The 19,216-nt window shown below is 41.0% G+C and overlaps 1 long non-coding RNA gene across 1 annotated transcript in view; it reads left to right on the top strand.

Moving 5' to 3' along the window:
- LOC147754791 (uncharacterized) overlaps positions 1 to 7,907 on the top strand; it is a 33,135-nt gene extending 25,228 nt beyond the window's left edge. Inside the window, exons 4-6 of the long non-coding RNA XR_015329543.1 lie at positions 3,892 to 4,113; positions 4,255 to 4,357; positions 6,939 to 7,907. This is a non-coding gene — a long non-coding RNA (uncharacterized LOC147754791). The remainder of the gene's footprint in view (positions 1 to 3,891; positions 4,114 to 4,254; positions 4,358 to 6,938) is intronic.
- Positions 7,908 to 19,216: the final 11,309 nt, after the last annotated feature.

Raw genomic sequence — 19,216 nt, 5'->3', positions numbered from 1 at the left:
GCTTGGAAAATTGCTAACTATGGAAATTTCCTTTACACGTAGCAGGTTAACAAATGCTATATATTGTTTTCTGATAATATCTTTAGTATCTGTAGAAATAGTTCAGCTATATTCTATGCATTATTTACAAGCACAACTAAAAAATGATTTACTAACAACAATAAATAGTTATTTATTTATTAATTAAACTTCACCTTAGAACAGCCATAAAGGTTTTCAATTGGGCCCAATTCAATTGGTTACTGTAAGAAATATTGCCATTTTTCTTGAAAAACCTAACACTAATAGTTAAATGTCCTAGGAATAAGTGTTCTCTAACGTTTAGTTATTACTTACTAACGCTGATTGACTTTTTAGGGCGTACAGTCCACAAAATTATACTCCTGAGAATTGTAACTTCCGATAGACCCTTCATAATTGAGGCCTGTAACTTGTTTTTGCATACTTAGAACGCGTTGTTTAAGTCATTAAATGTCTGTTCAAAAATGTTTATCTGAAACTTATTCCAGGACGCGGTACTAGAATAAACAACATTTTAATTTTCCTTTGGATAATCAATGATGCTAGCTAGTAGGCATGTGCGGGGTGCTACCTGGATATTGGGGAGCGTTACTTCAAGAACGATCTGTGTGGCTATATCACGCCAGTGCAAAACACGTGAATATGTAGGTATACGAGAAGACTTATTCTTATCTTCCCAGGAAATTGTTCTTTCAATTCTTTCTCATGTCATGGACGGATATGGATAGCCCTGTTTAACTGCTTCCGTCAGCTGCAAAAAAATCAGGGGCCATCCTGCTGCCGTGATGACGTTTGCGCCTCTTTTACAATCCAATAAACTGAAAATTTCGGAAAATGTTTTTCCGATAGGTGCCCGTTATCCAGCAATTCAACGGTCGAAGTCAAGTTCAGATGGAAATGGTAATGGCCTTGGCTGGGATCAGCTCGGAGCAAAAGTACAAAGTGAACGAGGATATATTTTATATAACTCGAAAACATAAACAACGCACACAATCATATTCTAAAATCAATGTACAATGCGTCAGAAATTAAATAACACACGCACGCTCGCCAAAACTGTTCCATTTTAAATATTGCAGTATTTATTTCTGCTGGGTAAATTACTCAATAGATATCCATAGGCGTCTAGATTTATTGCAGTCGAAGTAAGTTTGTCGCATTCAGCTATTCTGAACGCAGAACCCTTTGACCCACTTACCCGGCGAAGTCGAAAAGCTTTCAGATTTTTGCAAAGCACACGGGAAAAATTTAAAGGCTGCTCAACTTAGAGGTCAATAAGGAACATATACAACTGTTTTCTCAAAGCGAAGATTTCTGATCATACACTTCGGTTGAGACTGTTCAGACCTCGTTGTCTTAGACACGTATTATATGTTCTTTTCTTTTTTTGCAAACTGTTAAATATGTTTACTACGGATTCTCTGATAGAATGACACTTAGTGTCAAGCACTTTGCCTATGTCTGCTTTTGTCGGTCAATAAGTGCTCTCTGATCGTAATAAAGTGTGTGTGTGTGTGTGAATCTAACTATATCATTAACGGTTCGCTTTGTTTTCTCTAGATTTCTTTCAATTTGTCTTGAAGGCATTGTGTGCCAAGCCGTTTGAATTGTGCGACCAGGAGCCGCTAAGATGCGGTCATTTCGTGCGGTTGTATACATTTGCCGCAGCGATCGGAGCGAGAGCGTCATTCCGATCGAGGGATCGAAGCAACACGACATGACCACCATATCACCGCGCCAGCATAATCATCGCCGGCGCTGCTGATGTCGGCAACGTAGCGTTGAACGATAATAATAACATACGGCGGGGGAGAGCGGCTGGCGAGGGCGTATTGCTGTCACCGCAAATTCAGCCAGAGCCAGATTCACTGCGTTATAACTCTCGAACCGAGATCGCAGAGATGGTCGGGATATTGAACAGGGCAAAGCCAGGTGGCAGCCCGCTCGTCATAACGACCAGCTAGCGTAACATTGCAATGTCACCACCGTCGTCGAAGAGCTATGCCTACAATAACTGGCATAATCTGCCCATCCCATCGTAACTGAGGCGTTGGCGGGCATTGATCATAGGAACGGCAATCGCCGTTCGCAGTGGTTGGCCGTCCGTCTTGTTGATGGCGAACGGGTTGTAATATGATCAGATAGTCAATTTGATCGGGGCTCGACAAATGGCTGTCGGTCGGTTAGGGTATGACTATGCCCGCGCGGTTTACTCGAAAGGCTGCAGCTGCCGTTCTTCGGCTTGGTGATCGTCGCCCTCAACACGCTCGAATAGATACGTGGAGCTTCTAATTCTCTTGGTTCAATACGATGCTCGTCATGTCCTCTTCGTTCGTATTGTCCCGTCTCCCTATAGCGTTCGCATACCGCACAAATACGTTATTCCTGTTGCGCTACCGTCGCGTCGTGCTTCACCGGTGCTTTGCGGTGTACACGACGCCTGGGTCGCCAACGGTGCAGCCGCTCTCGCGGCGGAGGCCCACTTGGCAACACCAGCCGCATATGATAACTAGCTAGGTGAAGGCTGTTAGATTACTATTAGTTCAGCCAAACTTATTCCATCCACGACGAGCATGTTTGCGGCTGGTTTTTTGCGAAGAGCAGCCGTCGCCGTCGTCGCGGTAGGAGCGGCGGCGTTGGCGGCGTGAGCTGACTAGTTCGTCTACGTCGTTCTTCGTTTCTGTACGGTTCTCGCTGTCGAAAAGCAACGATATAGTGGTCAGGAGGCAGATGGTGGAATTAGATGTGGTGAAACACCTAACTAAAATAATAGGTGCTAGCCCTAACCGTCTGAGCGGTGCACGGAGTGCGTGTAACACCGCACGTACATAGGCTAATTGACCGAGCGATGGCATGCCGCGCGGTCTTGCTGGAAAATTACATGCGAAAATAATCAAGCTAATACATGCACTAACGGGCCTGGGAGGTGACGCTTCATTCTGACATGTGTCGTATTCTTTGATGTGATCATGAGATTCGAACGTTATTTCACTTTGTATTTGTATCCTTTCAATAAAATTAGGGAAAACGCTCATAGACTTGATCAACGACTACTACCGTTAACCCCGTCTATCCTATCTACGTATTCAATGTTGGTAATAAACAGCGTACACGACAATTATATGCTAGGTTTATGATTACCTTGTTTTTTCAAAAAAGTCTACTGCTCCGTGTGAACGTTCTGCGTCGCCAGTTAATAGTACCACCAAGCAAGTTGTTTGGTGATTATATTTGAGCGTGCCTTTTACCGAACAGCATGTTGGATTCACTCTAGCCAAGGTTAGGTCGTTTTTCCAAATGTGAAGCTATGATAAGAATACAGTTTCGGTAATCCTTTGACTTCTACTGTGCAATGATGTCTATTTAAGGTCCAACAATAATGGATAGTTATTAATCTAGTTCAAAATACACAGTCAAGCAATAGGTTAACAAAGTGGCGACGCGACGAGAACTAAGTAACTGGCGATTCAGAGGAAACGGGAAAAATCAATGTACAGCAACCTTGTGAGTGAGCTCTCCGAAAGCGATGACCACTGACGCGCGAACCCTATTCGTTATTTTGGGTAACGTGAAGGGTATATGGTCAATCCGAAAACGACTGATCAGTATTACGAAATTTTAAAAAAATCTCAGTAGAGGTTAAACGTTAGCCTTAACTTTAACTGACCTCCGCACATGGCCAAACAAGAACTCTAAATGAAAAGCATGTGTGAAATTAATGGACGGTTTAAATCCTGCTAAGATTGAAACAGCGCTGGATGGATAAAACATACGAAGATTTTGCATGGCGGCAGCGTGTCGTTAATATAAAAAAGAGCCATGAACAAATAAATAGAATCTGATAAAAGATCTATCGATGTCTATTAATAGGTTCCTAGAAGTAGCAATACAAACGTCTGTATTGAAGAAAAACCGGTCAGAACGGAACTCCATGCAGAACCCGAAGTATCCACCATATTGCTGTCAGACTTCATACGATTCATCTGATGGGACCATGTTTCCAGCGAAGTAGATATAGAATCGGTCACGGAAAGCGGTAAGCAGCAAGTGGAGTCCCACTGACTTGTTTAAGTCTACAGAGAAGAATAATAGGTGAGCACATGATAACATTGTCTCATGAGCAATCCAGAAATCTTAACATTACCTTGAAGAAGGTGGTTGAGGGAACTTGATATCATTGGACACAGTCGCTATAAACTGCACGAAACTGCATAATATCCCTTTGTATCTCAGATTCAGGAAAAACTCAAATGTACCACCACAATATGTATCTGAAGATTTCTGTCGTCAGCGTACACTTCCGAAGTGCTTCACGACCGTACGTTATTAAAGTGGGGTAAGTATCGTATGGAGGACGCGAGCTGGCAGATAGAGTTATCGAGGAATGCAGCAAGCAGTTCTCAAACAAATGATGTTTAGCAACTGGATTCGCCCGATTGTATAACAAGATAAAAATAACAATAGCATTATACTATGTGCAGACATTGGTAGTTACCTGCTGCTTAGAATTCAACAAAGGTATTCGATTAGCCTAGAGGAGCCAAATTTTACATTAAATCAGACTGATGAAAAGCCTAAATCTATCATCTCGTGAAGGATGTATCCAACCGGCAAGAAGCCATGGATACAGTTTTTACAGGTATTTCAGGAATAATCACCTATTAAGATAATACCTTTGTAACAAGGAGTTCAAAGCAGGAACATCTTTGTAGATTAGAGCAAGCTTCACAGAGACTAAATGACCACGACCTTCAAATCCATAAGAAAAATACATGTTCATGCAAACGAGTGTACGATCTTGTGGATTGGAATTATCCGGAAGAAAACTTCAAGGTCTCTAGATAAAAGTTCTGCCGCCATAGTGAAAGTTACAACACAAAAATGGTATAGTTCTATTTATTCAACATTCGCGCGAAACCTGACGCCTCCTCCCAAACTACTGCATGAAGCCTTTTGAGAGAAAGGTTTTCAATTGATTAACTAAGGTCCAGGGGCATCTTAGAAAATCAAAACTGTGTCACAAGCACGGCAAGAAATTGCACGGCACGGAAAGAGACAACTGTCTTTTGCAGCTGCAAAAATCATTCGTAGTTGTCTCTTAATACAAAACACATAGCAACACGACTTTAAAATTACCGATATGAGCAGAAAAAAATGTATATCTTGAGACCGTTTTTTTGAGAAATTCAATATTGGCGCTTTTAGCGTCCATAAAAAGCGGTCTGTAGGAAGGTACCGTGTTTGACGGCCAGCACTTGATGAGAATTTGAAGGAGCTCACGATGGACGTCCGACGCGTCCGAACGATGCGTCCGTCAGAAACACAGCAAACTCCCCAAAGAGAAGTGCCTATTTATTTTGCAACAACACTCCTAGATGATGAATTAGAATGTACATTGACTTTACTGTATCATAGAGAGCAATCGATATCATAATGGCTGTTGGCTTAGCTAACGAATAGGTGGAAGTGCTCGTGAAGAAAGATTGATAGGCCGACTTCAAGAAATCTGCTCCAAATTTTTAATTTTGCAAAATTCTTTCGGATAATGAAAAGACTAGTTCAACGCTCACCAAACACTTCTTACCGTCCTGTGACAAATAAAGCTACCGAAAGGACCGTTCGGATTTTCAAAGAACATTTCAAGATGGTGATATAGTAACAAAGATGTGGGGAAACTCCTAATGCGCATGTATAGTTAACCAAACAGGCTCACGGGCATATATCGCTCACCAGCCGAAGTATTGTGCGAAACGAATTAGTAACAGGTTGACCATCGATCAGGAAAATTCTAAGCGAGAAAAAAAGCATATGCGTGTATAATGTAACCGCCCCGATTGGGGGTAAAATAGCTTAAAGATCATACAGAAATTCCCCATGACGATGGAGTACCGGAACCATCCAAAAATGGACGAATCATATCATATAAGCCATAAAACATTACTTTGATTAGTTTATAAAATTAAAAGAGGAGTAGAGTTTATGAACGTCGGAATAATTAAGATTACAAAATTCAATGCTGAGATGAAAAGTACAGAGTTCCCGACAGAATAATATTTTACAAAACACTGAATAATTAGGACGATTGACAAAAACAGATTTAAATCGTCGATACCCAGCAGGACAACTAGTACGGAACTAAATAAGGCTCGAAATATATATTCATATTAAATTACGATGATACAATAGTGCCTGTTCCAAGCCGAAACATATACATTCAAGCAAAGGTCAACACCATCTAACGATTTGCGTTGTATTAAGAAAAGTAATGAAAGTTTTCATGTTTATCTTACTATTTCATTATTACTATTTTTGATTGTTTAACGGTCATTAAAATGAAAGCTTCAGATAAAACATCGCTTATTTATAATGCCTTATTGGCCTATTTAATACTCAAATTTTGACGTATATGAAGGCGGTACAAAGCAAAGCCAACTTGGCCTAAAGTTATTATCATTTTTTACCGCTCTTATCTACAAAAACTCTGCGTGTGCCGCTCCAAAGCTCAATTTGAAATCGAAAAAAAAAAGGATAAATTTAATCTCAAATCCTCATCTTATCCAAGTGCTTAAGATTACGCATTAGGCTAATTATCTTATGAAGTTTACACGCAGGTTTCGGCTCATATCCCACACTCAGGGTTAGAATCAGCGGGCGGATTGGCTTCCAAAAGGTAATCGTAATCGATCGGAACGACCGTGAACAGCCCTTGTGTTTACATTGATTCCAATTTTTAATTGACAATTCCAACATACGCTGAACACGAATTTTTATAGCGTTTTAATTATTTTTTCTTAACAGACAGACCGCCTTCTTTATTAATTAACGCCATATTTATTGCAGTAATCATATAGTAGTAACGGTCGTAATGACCAATCGCATTTTATAATAAATTTTAATAAACGATTTGTTGCTTGCAGGCAGGTCTATCAATCAAGCAATGATTATAGTTGTCATCGATGTGACCGCCTGAAATTTGCCCCGTACGCCGCTGGACGTTGTGCTTTTACAAAGGTTCATTTTAATGGACGTTTTCCTATCCTAACAAAGAAAGCGTATTAGTCTCAATATGACCTATGCAAGTAAGCCTGCATAAGGGCACAGGTGACTCCTTTCAAATTGAAGTTGCCCATCTTCAGAGGTTACGCTTCGTGGATGGGATGGTCGAACCGGAACCTAGTATCAAACGAGATTTGGATTCTGAAGACCTCGTCGTATTTTTCTGGTTGATTTACGCCAATAAGAACCCTATGCACAAACTCAGTCGTAAACTGCGTTTACCGCACTTATTTCTTGACTGACTTTCCACTTATTGCAGTCTATTACAGTCTAACGTGTACTATTAGGAACTTCGGTAACGTATACGTGCATCGACCCGAACACTCTAATCTAACGTCAGAAATTATACCAGTCACACCTTAAACATTTCAGGTGGAATAGATACATTTTTACACCGAACAGCTACATACATTGTTACAGCTCACAAAGCAGGGGCTTTTAGCGATGAACGTACGCGTTTTTCGACCGAAGTGACACGAGTGCGGCTTCGATGACTGTTGATTAAATAATAAAGAAGTGAATTTCGTGATATGATGACCAACAAAAAAAATTAAGTTTGGCCTACTGCTTTTTCTTTAAAAAATACATTGTGCGATTTTACAATCTAGTGCATAACAAACTAACCTTTTATACATTAGCAAAATGTTTATAACGTAAAGGTTTCTAGTGCACTTAAGCTACGTTATTCGTTGATGATTATTTCAGACGGCCAACTGCTGCCATATAAAAAAATAAAAAAAAAAACAGTGACTACGCCAGGATTGGAACCTGTATCACCGTATATTTGCAACTGAAACCGCAACTGCAAACTTTTTTGCTGTAACATTGCACCCATATATTAATCATTTGTCGTTTCCATCTCGTTACCTTTATTTCGATGCGATATGGACGACCATATTGTTTTACTCGTTTCATAGTTCATCGTGTCTATATACAGCGTTTAGCTTCTCGTCAAAGGCGTCTGTATACCTTAATAATGCAAGGAATCATTTTTTGCATAGTTCAGTATCCCCTTTACCCCTCCATATCACCAATGGTTGTCATACATTTGTAACTATACCTTTTCGCGTGATATATTAATAAATAATTAAAATTTAAGCTTTTAATGAGTGTTTTAGGGAACTAGGTCGAATCGTTGAAACGCGCTGGTTCCGAAGACCCACTATGTGACCTGATTGTTCAAACCCAGATAGAGTTGTTTTCGTGATATTCATGAGATTATTGGGCCAAACATAGCATTTTTACAGCATTTTTTTTCCAGGTTCTACAATCCGCAGTTGAAAATGTGGCTGGTCGATGTGTTTAAATTTACCCCGTTTAACAGTTCCTATGGTAATAGAGTGATGATATAATCAACTTACTCATCGATTTGTTCGATAGCCTATTTGTTCAACGGTAATCGAACGTAGGAAACTATTGTACTCCTACCTTCTTCGTTTCCTCTTCTACCATTTCTCTGATTTGCTATGATCGTGAGACGCTAACGTAACTCGAACAGATTCTAATGGTTACTAACAAAGTATAAGGCAGGCTTATTAAATATTTGTAAGAAAAAAAGCAAAGCTGACATTATATAGCGGTTGTCGTTATTTTCCAGGAGCTTTACGGATAACAAGGCCTAGTATAACATAAGCTGTTAGATACACACTTAATCTATTTAGTTAGCTAGGGGCCCCCCTGTAGTCATAATCATCCCTTGTATTCGCGTGCGTGCGTACGTACGTACGTAAGACGAATCGTTGAATCTTAATCACAAAATGTTCAGGCGTTGTGGCTCTTTGGCGAAACTGTACTACCTCGGTCATTTCCCGCTGGGCTTTGTTTGGGAATATATTATTAATTCGATTTTGAAATTGAAGTACGTGGATTTCCATGATTCAGAGGTTTTTATTCTAGTTCAATGTAAGCGAGACAACCGTACAGCTTTGTCTTGAAAACTCTCCAAATCAAATGGGTTAATCGCTACTAAAAATTCGCAGCACTTTTCGAGCACTCCGATCATCAACCTCGGCACAAAGTTAACATGCCCCAGAAAACTAGAACCGACCCACGGTTTACTGAGATTTGACGCACCGGTTACGATGTCGCTGTTCTCAGCGTACTCTGACATAAGGCACGTTTATCTCATCTGCATCTCTGCACAAATAAAAAATCTCTAAACAAGCACAGCCTGGGTGTCCCCTGGAACACAGACAGATCAGGTACAATCCAGTAGGACAGTAGATGCGGATAACAGTTATCAACAAGGTAAACTGCTTCTGAATTCATGCGATCATTAGTACGTTGCAGCAAATCCTAACACTGAGATGAGGTTACCTCGTAGAGCAAGCTACACTCCCCGTCCTGCTAACGCCAGATTCTAAGTATACCGGCCAAGACCACTTTGGTAAAATGTTCTCCATATAGGAATGATTAGAGCGCTCGATATATGTCTAATTAATGAATACATTTGAGTACGTCAAACTGAACGCATTGACGCCAGCACCCACGAACAGCTCTAAATGAGGCATTCGTCATTGACTTTCTACTTAAGCTGACACGGTTAAAGACCAACACCCCATTCCGCTTCCCCTGTCACCGGTTTTCCGCGCGAATATTGCTCGGATCAAGGCGATTGCGGAAGACCTCACAGCAACGAGTAGAACGATAGACTGATCAAACGGCGCTACAAACGAAAGTCGCTATTTACAAATTTTAGGAATCGTTTAGCTTAGACTGGGGATCGAACCCAGAATTTTAGAAATAATGAGCAGCGGTTGTTTAGTTGAACCTGTCACCGCGGTAGTCAAAACATCCAAGAGTAGACCACAGACGAATGATACTGGATGCTCAAATGAAAAGTAATAAGGTAACAAACTTTTACAGTAATCTAGCTATTCAGAGAACAAACTACGAGTATGTTATCTGTACTACTCACCTTGGTTGCTGTGGATGTCAAGGTTAAGCTCGGCTTCGCACCTAGAAGCCATTTCTATTACCAGACTTGACAATGAGGCACGTGGGGCAATAAACTATGGGTAGACTTTTTTTTCTACGTGTTACATCCGTGAATCACTTTTCAGTTAAAAATCCAGCTGCTGTGCTTTGACGACGTATACGTTTCTCTTTACAGGTGCGCCGAACTAACTACTTCAGCCATCTTTACTACACTCAAACTAGAAAACACAACTTCTTGAAAACAACCAATGAAAAGGTTCGTTTTACCAACATGTCCGAGCGTAGTACTAGCGTCCACTAGTGGGGCCTAGTTAGGAATGATGTTTTCTTTGCTTGTAATTAAGCTATAATGAAATCAGTTGGGATCGCCGGAGATGCATGATGCAGAAAGCAAAAATGCGAAATATTTGTCATTTACGGTATCTTGACAAAGATTCTGCTCATCTAGTAACTGCGTGATGTTGTACCCTGATCAGAGAGGGCTTCTTCTTTCTGTGGTAATATGCGAGTCGATAAATCCGACCAAGATTCAATCCAATCGTTTTCAAATTCACTGGAGTTGAGTCGGTCGTCGTGCAGTATCGTCTGATGCACGATAATTTAGCAGTATCTGCGTGTGTTTCTATGCACGGATGCCTCTCTGAACGGAAGGTTGCTGCAATGGCCTGTCCGCACTCTGTCTGGAGCTATTCACTCTCCAAACGTGAGCTGCTCATGGAGGAGGAGCAGATATTCTGCCAGCGTCAAATAGGCTAACAATCGGCACGTCGGCCGCTGCGTCGGCTGATGCTGAAGAGGGGAATGGAAATTGGGCCGCACTCTGTGGGGATAAGCTACGCAGGAGAGGGGCGTGGAACAAACCGATGTTAGTGGAGACAGACTTGCGTGAGTGTGCCATTAGTGGTGTTTGTAAAGCTTCTCCAGAGCGGACATGACACTCCAAGCACATGTCCCAACTCACTTGATGATTAAGACATGTCGCATTTAAAGCTGCACTTCGCCGGCGCCCGCAAACGATATTTTACAACTAGTAGCATCCATGTCCTAGCAGACTACGGACGAACCTTTGTCAGCTGAATCACCGTGTATGAGCTGTTTTCGTATTGTTGGAAACGGTATGTTTTGCGGTAGTGAAGAACACATCTCGCTGGATCTCGATCATTTGAAATTCCCGCTTTACTATATTGGTTCTTAGGTCTGCAATGTCTTTGTACTTAAAGCTAGGAATCGCAGCCAACAAAATATAATTCCTGGGGCGGCTTTCGAGAGTCAAACAACCCATACCTTGAGATCAACAGTTCATGCTCTAGTGCTAGTATGGAGCTCTGCACACCTTGTTGCAGGTGTAGAGCTCGTTTGATTGGCCTATACTAGGTTGTACGTCGCAAAAACTCTAGTGAAGAGACAAGCTGGATCCTTTAAATCATTTATGTAGCAAAGCTAGAGTAATTAAAATAGGTATAGTGCCATTGATCTCATCTACTACAGGTTTGTGCAGAAACGCTCCAAATTTCCAGGAACAGCTCCGCTTCTTCCTGTCAGTAAAGATTTTCAAAGGGATTAGTTCGTATTTCTCGTTTAGAAATAAACTCCGTAACTTTAGACTTTTCGATGTGTTAGATGTAAAAAACAAAAAAAAAGCATAGCTTCCGTAAAGGTCGTTCGTTGTGTGAATGGATGGTGCCGGTCCAACGCAGGCACAGTACTGCATCGAACGTCGAATGTCGCAACGTCCTCTTACGTTCGATAAACGTTTGTTTGAGTTAAGCCATTAAGCATATAGCAAATATATATACTGGGTATAATGTAACTAATTCAAGCGGTCATCAACAGATCGTTCATTGAGAAACAAGCCATATTGCTATCGGTTTTAGTGATTCACCGCTACATCTCAACTGGATGAATGACTATAAATCTAATTCCGCTCTAAAATATTGTTGTAGTAAATCATCATTGACGAAGGTCATGCACCCATCTCCTAAACATAACAAGCCAACGACACACTTTGCTAATTGGGTTCAGGGTTATTTTTTAACCTGTCATACTCTGTGTGCATTTTCCGAACGAAGCTGAGTTCAGTTCTCTCCTGTTCCGATTTCCGAGAACAATGGAACATTTGATCTTCATCGACAGTTCTGCAAGCGGTACCCCCGAGATAAATGAGGCTCGTACATACGATTGAATGGCATTGGTAGAAACGTGTATACTGTGACAGCAAGGTATAATGTAAGAATAACACAAGCTTACTAACTCACCATCTTTCCAATATCGATTTCCCGTTGTTGGTTCATATTGGTTCACTATCACGTCACCGTCTCTTGAAGATATTGTTACCTCTATATTATGGCAGTCGGACAGAAACGAACCTCTTGGTGTGCATATATCTATATTGACTTCATGTCCTGATATGTAAGTATATAAAACAAAGTAGTTAGTCTGTGGTGTGTAGCTACCAACTGTAATAGTAGGAAAAGCCATAAATGAATTTCTTGGTATAGCCGCCATTAAGCTCTATCGATAATTGACGCTTCGATTGAAGCACATTAAGCCAAGTATAGAAATAGATACCTTTGATTTTGTTTTGCAGTCGGCAAAGGATTATATAATTCTAGAGGAGGCAAGGGAGAGACTCTCTTGTTCTTTCTTCACTTCAATCAATGCTCGATCAAGTGCGAAAAATCGCCCGTGACGATTCGGTTTAATTCCCTACTATCTATTACCAATCGTAAGGGTCCAGTAGTAACGCAGATCAGCACAAATTCGAATAATTAGAAGTTGTCAAATTTTACCTAAATTACTAATTGAAACGTAAAACGTTTTATTCACGCAGTGCCATTTGTTATTTATGATGTGCACAAAAGTATCTTGTTCTGTTATAACAGGTTAATCCTATCTTGGCCAACGAACTCAGTGTGTAAGCCTTTTTTTTTTCAAATATGTAAGCCTTACCCTTACACTCGTTATAAATTTAATTGCTTTTAGTAAATATGAAAGCAATTTAGAACAACGGGGACTATAAGATGAATGCGCCAAATAGAAATAACGGTTAAAACCTAGTAAGCGCAAAAAAATAATAAATTAAAACGGAAAGCTAGATAAGTTTTTCGATAGATCTGAAACGCTACCCGTGCCAACAACTGGCTTACTTAAGATAATGAGCTATTTTATGCAGTCGATAGGGAATGCACTGATATTGCGTTGTTATGAGACGAGCAGATAATACAGAGCACATAAATAAGTTAATTATGTAATAAAAAGCTCTGCAAGTGAGTTGAAGACCGGGCTCGGGATATTCAATAGATATATTTATATCTTATCTATGCAGACTGCCGTTACGGTCCATGGCATAACAATATAAACATTTTGTTTTAGAATTGGGCATTGTTTTATGGATATTTTCATTCAAATTATGTTCGTGCAGATTGTGCATTACATAAATATGATGTATAAAGCTATATAAGATAGGCTTATTGAAAGCTGCATGTACCACTAAAATTCTTCCTCTTAAAAGTGCCGCACCCGCTTCAAATTTTGCTATAACAATTGATTTAGATTTTTATAAAAACGCTTGAGATGTCTCAGCCAACAAAGCGTGGTCTCTATCTAACCATGAAATGACTACTAGGGGCTGGGGAGGTTTCTCTGATGGTGGGGGCGGGGGGGGGGAGAAAGAGGGGTCGCATCATTTGAAGTATTGTTTTAACCTGACCTCACAGCAGAGCTTTTTATTTAAACTGATCAGATACCAGCAACGATTACAGTCTAAGGAAGTGCCAAGATCAATTTGCGACGTTCGGCGATTTCAAAAAAAGATTGATTTGCGATCTGCCATATTATTCAGGCTATTTTCTATAAGCTGTGGCTAAACCCCCGCCATATATATATATATATGCGTTTCGACAAGCGTTACATTTAAGAGTTTTTTCCATGCGATGAATTTAATCATGCGAGCGAAAAAGCACGTTCGGACTCAAGGGGCATGTGTGACACGCTCACTTCTCAATACTGACACGACGGACTTGTATAGGCAATAATAAGTGGCTTTCTCTCTGTACACATGTACAAGATTAAATCTACATTAGACGTATCTCTCGCCCCGCTCTAGGTCGTCGCCGAGACACAAACGCGTGCAATAAAATACATTGTTTCCGCATGTTATCATCTTTACGCTGTGGAACAGCGGGAGACCTCATATATTCTGCTGGCCTAGGCTGAGGCGGTGATAGGACGGCGGGTCGCATCTTGCCAGCAAGACTATCATCAAACCGTGCTGGATGGCTGAAACTAAATCCTAGAAATCGGTGACGTCGAGCCGGATCGATGTAAGCTGAGAGCTAAGTTACTGCTGCCTCTGCGACAGCAGCATCGGGGCATCCCGGCGCCGATTTATCACACTAGAATAGTCGATGGCTGTTTTTTACTTTCGGTTTTGAGCTTCTGTCTCCCATACTCGGGTCAACTCTGTTTGTGGCTAGCAGCTCTCAGCTAGGATATCGGCTGTACTTGTTTTTCGAGGGCGATACAACGGCCGTAGCGGTATATACTTAGCACACTTGTTTGAAACTGCATGGATAAATTGTTGTCGAGACGGTAAAAGGTCAAGATAAAGTGCCCCTAAGGTTGTCTACGATAAGCAGTATGGCTTCAAGTATATTTCTATAGGAAATATCAGAATCCTTGCAGAGTTGCTGGCATTTGAGACTAGCACAGTCGGCCCTTGGGAGACTTCTTAAGAGTTGCCGAAGCTATGTTTAGTCTTGAAGAGTAACAAAGAAAGATAGACCGAAAAACTGACTTCGATCAAACTAATAATTTCACTATTTTGTATGGGTCGTCGACCATAAACCAATAAAAACTGACAATTATACCACTAGTTAGGTTAGTATCAAGGTCAATGATTATGTGTAGTGCGGATAAAGTTAAATGAATTGAATTTTTTGTTATTTACAGGCAAACGGAAGGGCTACAAAAAATCAAAGTTGCCCAGTCAGTACTTGCCTATAAAACGATCTACAGAAATTCGAACCCCTAGATCTACCAGCACATACGTCACCATTTGACAGTACTAGCTTGGAAAGCAAATATATAGTTAATTTACTTTCCAAACATAGAAGGCCAGTGACAAATTATAAGGGCATTGCACCTAATGGAGTTTTTCTATAAGGCCTTCACAATAGTAAAAGGATGCTTCACAAAAACGTATTAGATGCCTAAACTGACAGGTACGTTAGTTTCGGTATACCTAACAGCCTATCGAAATTGCAGAGCATCTGTAATGAGCAACACGTTTATCACCACTATATATACATGTATATACGTACATATATATTTACGGCGTATCAGCTCGACGTTTGAGGCTGTTGTGTATTCAACAATCTTCTGTTTTTCTCTATAATGAAGAAAAAACCATCTTTATTTGAAGAAGTATGTGATTCCAAACAAATCCTCTCACATTTTTCCAGTACCAGTAGCTACGTATCCGACCAACGTAAGCAGTTTCGGTAGAGGGACCAGCCTGAATGCTATACGTTTAGCCAATTACGTAACACGTCAATAGTATAATAGGTTCTGACAAATGAACAAAAAATATCGTGACATACGCCAATTAGTAATTTTCGTTTCTGTCGAATTCTACTGACATTTTGGTATAGGTCAAAATGATTGGACGTTTCTACAGGGGCATTTCTACAGGAAGGTGAAATGGATATTATGCTAAATCAAACTGCCCTCTTTTGGGCATTCGATCTCGTGGCAACCCCTGCAATGATTTCGTGGCCATAATGCGTTTATTACGCGAACTAAGTTCTGGAGTCGTCGAGTAACTCGTGTACTACGGGACGACTCGTTGTTGGCAGTATCCCTTCGAACCCAACGATGCTGTTGTTGTTATTGTCTGTTATAAATGATTGGCAACGCACACGTTCTCCTATTGGACACCCTAACGTCGAACAGTCCTGTTGACCATTTTGCGGTTGCCGCGGCCCACCCACACACAACACTGATCCCTATTTCAAAGCCTTATCGACTCACCAATTAAATATTCTACCGAAACTAACTGTCGTCAGCTTGAACAGCATAGACCGAACGGCTGGTTAGTCCAGACGTAGCAATCTAGCCGATTCTGGAAGACTAATCTGTATTGCTTTCGGCCGTAGTCTGTTAATGTCAGACTCCATCACGTCTAGCTTTGCTTAGGGACGTTTGCTGGATCCATGCATATTCCATTGGCAAGAGGAGGAACTTTAAAGAGGAATATTACAACACTTCTCCACCCTGTTTTTGGGAAAAAGACTTAATGCTGCCTGTATTTTTAGCGGCGGTCTGCTTTAGCTACGGTAGAGGCTTCATGCAATACTGAATATACTATCAGGTACCGCTAAAGCTTCGCCTCAAAGCTAAAGGCACCGACGGGCGTAATTCACACCGACTCGTCACAGCACATAGCGTGTGTTCGGCAGTCTCTAGGCCGCCTTCCATCTGTCAGTCCATCGTAAGTAGGGCGAAACAAACTCTTCGATTGCTTTGCCGCTTTTTGAAGGAACACCTCAGTCAGTGCACTTCTTAATACTTTACTGATCATCATACATAAATGTGCCATAACTGAACATGATTCCAACGAACCCGTATAATTCAAAATGGGTTCTCCATGGGGCGAGTCTACTCAGCCAGGTACAATTCGGCCAACGGGTGATAATCAGCTATTGTTTAAGGACAAGCTATATTGTTAGTAGAAGTTATATTAAGGATGAATTCATATCTGTAAGTGAGGATTGACACCGTTAACTCGCTGCTGGATAGATTAACCTAAACAGACCTTTTCAGGCAACCGGTTATGATGTTCTTGCAGCAAACGGTCTCTTGTTGCCACTGGAGTAGTTTCCCGTAGAAGTAGCAATAGAAGCCCGATGTTCCCAAGCAGGCCTAAACATGATAAGACCCTTACTGAAATTCCCTGAAGAAGATAGTTAAAATGAACGAATAATATTATTGACAATGCAATAAGCAAACAACCATGTTGGATATCGTTCAGAAAGTAGGGACGTTTTCCACGGCTGTCGAAAGAAAAGACAGGACGTTTTTCTTACGAGTGTACTCCACCTAATAGTGTCTACTTAGTATATGTAATCACCTATTTATATCATTACACAACACTGCAATTTGTCTACTTAGACCGCATCGTTGTTAGAGTGTTTAATAGTAACGATAGGTACGAGTTGATAATTAAGCGTACCAGCAGGCGAAACTGTTTGTTCCAATATATCTGCTTAGAACATCTACTTATGCCCATTTACAACAGCACATCGCGCACGGCAATTTGTTTCTAAACACACATTACTTTTATGTTCATTTATCTATCTTTTGTCTGTGTCAAGATGGCCTCGTCTAGCTGACGACCTACGTGAAGATGATATTTATCAGAATAACATCTTGGAGCCAGTCGCATCGATATACTTAAATCAGGGGACATGACAAGGTCCTAATCTGGGAACGCAACATGCCAGTATTTCGTTCATATCACATGTGGACATATTTAACGCAGAAGTATGTTACCTACTTCCTGACTGGATAAAAGCAGGCTGAAGCTAATACGCGTAAAAGTAACGTTAACGTGCTCGGCAAACTACGTAACAGTATCGGGTCGCACAGGCTCGGTGATCTGTCCTATAGATCAATAGTGCCAGTAAGCAGTCTAAACGGAGGTATTTCGCCGGAACAGCTTTTCGTATGTTTTAGCAATTTCCGTGCTCGCTCCGCAGGGAGCCAACTCGAGTTATAATGCCGCACTGGCCAGACTCGCTAAACGTTAATAGGAACCAACAAGCAAGCAAGCAAGCAAGCGACTGTCTCTTATAGCGCATATATGTTTCTGCCATCTTTCTTACTGACCAAATAGGGACCCTGAATTTCCCATATGGAACCTGTTTACACCAGCCATTTTGTCGGTGTTGTTCGCCGTTGTTCCTAACGGCGGTGTCAATATTCTGCCGGAAAATTTAAGGAAATATTGCGGAGGTAGTGAGGTAACGTCTGCTTGTAATTCCCTGGAAGCCAGTAGTCGGGAAACGTCAACAATTTGGCAAGCAAAGGGATTTCACCAGCGTAATTCAAAGCAAATGTAGGACTAAACGCTCAGTCTCACACCATCTTTCATAGGACGCCATCTCAACGTTGGTATCTGCAAAGGCATCATGCCATCATCACTGTGTTAATGCCGTCCTGACTGATAACTATATGTAGCTTTATGTCGTAGGTAAAATGTAAGCAATTCTATATTTAACCTGTATTGGGTATCCAGCATGGATATATAAGTACAGAAACCAAATCTAAACAATTAGAGACCACGATGAGTGCCATAAAAATTTTGCTATGTTAATTTTTCCGCGTATATCTTCAAAACTATTAAGTACCATCGGACTATTGACAAGTTCTATAGACTGAATCACAAAGTCTTATTTGGGTTTTCGCCTATATGTAAATGAAGAGAAGTGTTTCATCAAAAAAGCACTTATTGATTAGTGTGCTCTTTTTTTTTGTTTCGGATCATCCTACCTAGCAGTTTGGCATGGTTGCCGCCTAAAAATCTTCGCACGTGTTTCCCATATAACCGCCCACGTAAAGTCCTATACTATGATTGATAAATTTGTCGGGGGCGGTAATCCCAATAGAGCGTGGTGAACAATGCATCGGTAACTCAATAGTATGGGAAACGTGTTATGCCGACGGAAGACCGGTCGTTCATTTGACGCGCCCGTTGCTATCAATTAATCCAGTGCTTCACCATATCTGCGGTTCTGTTACCAAATCATGCAAGGAAACATTTTCAGGATGATAACTACCACTTAGCTAGTACTTAGATGTTAACGTTCACGACGTTTTTCGGCCACTATCTTGTAAAATATGCAGCTTTTGTTTTAAAAATGGCCTAATATAAAGTCTTTCTTCATCCTTAGATATCAAAGCAATACACGCCACACAAATTGGACGTCGTTTAGCTTGCTAAGTACCTGATCATCATCAGATCGATCCGAAAGTCTCGTTTCTACGGATGCAGCTGGCGCCTGCTGGTCGGACTCGAAATCTCCTAACTTAGCTTTGAAATGCGCATCTGAAAACTGCGGAGACTCATACGAGCGGTAGGCTCTATTATGATGAGTTCGCGTCTTCCTACTTTCTTGAGAAATAAAAACGTCAAGCACCGGAG

Source organism: Varroa destructor, unplaced genomic scaffold, assembly GCF_002443255.2.
Source record: "Varroa destructor unplaced genomic scaffold, Vdes_3.0 BEIS01000006.1, whole genome shotgun sequence".
NCBI classification, from domain to species: Eukaryota; Metazoa; Arthropoda; class Arachnida; order Mesostigmata; family Varroidae; genus Varroa; species Varroa destructor.
Note: the sequence above shows the minus strand (reverse complement) of the source record. Positions and strands in the feature narration are given on the sequence as shown.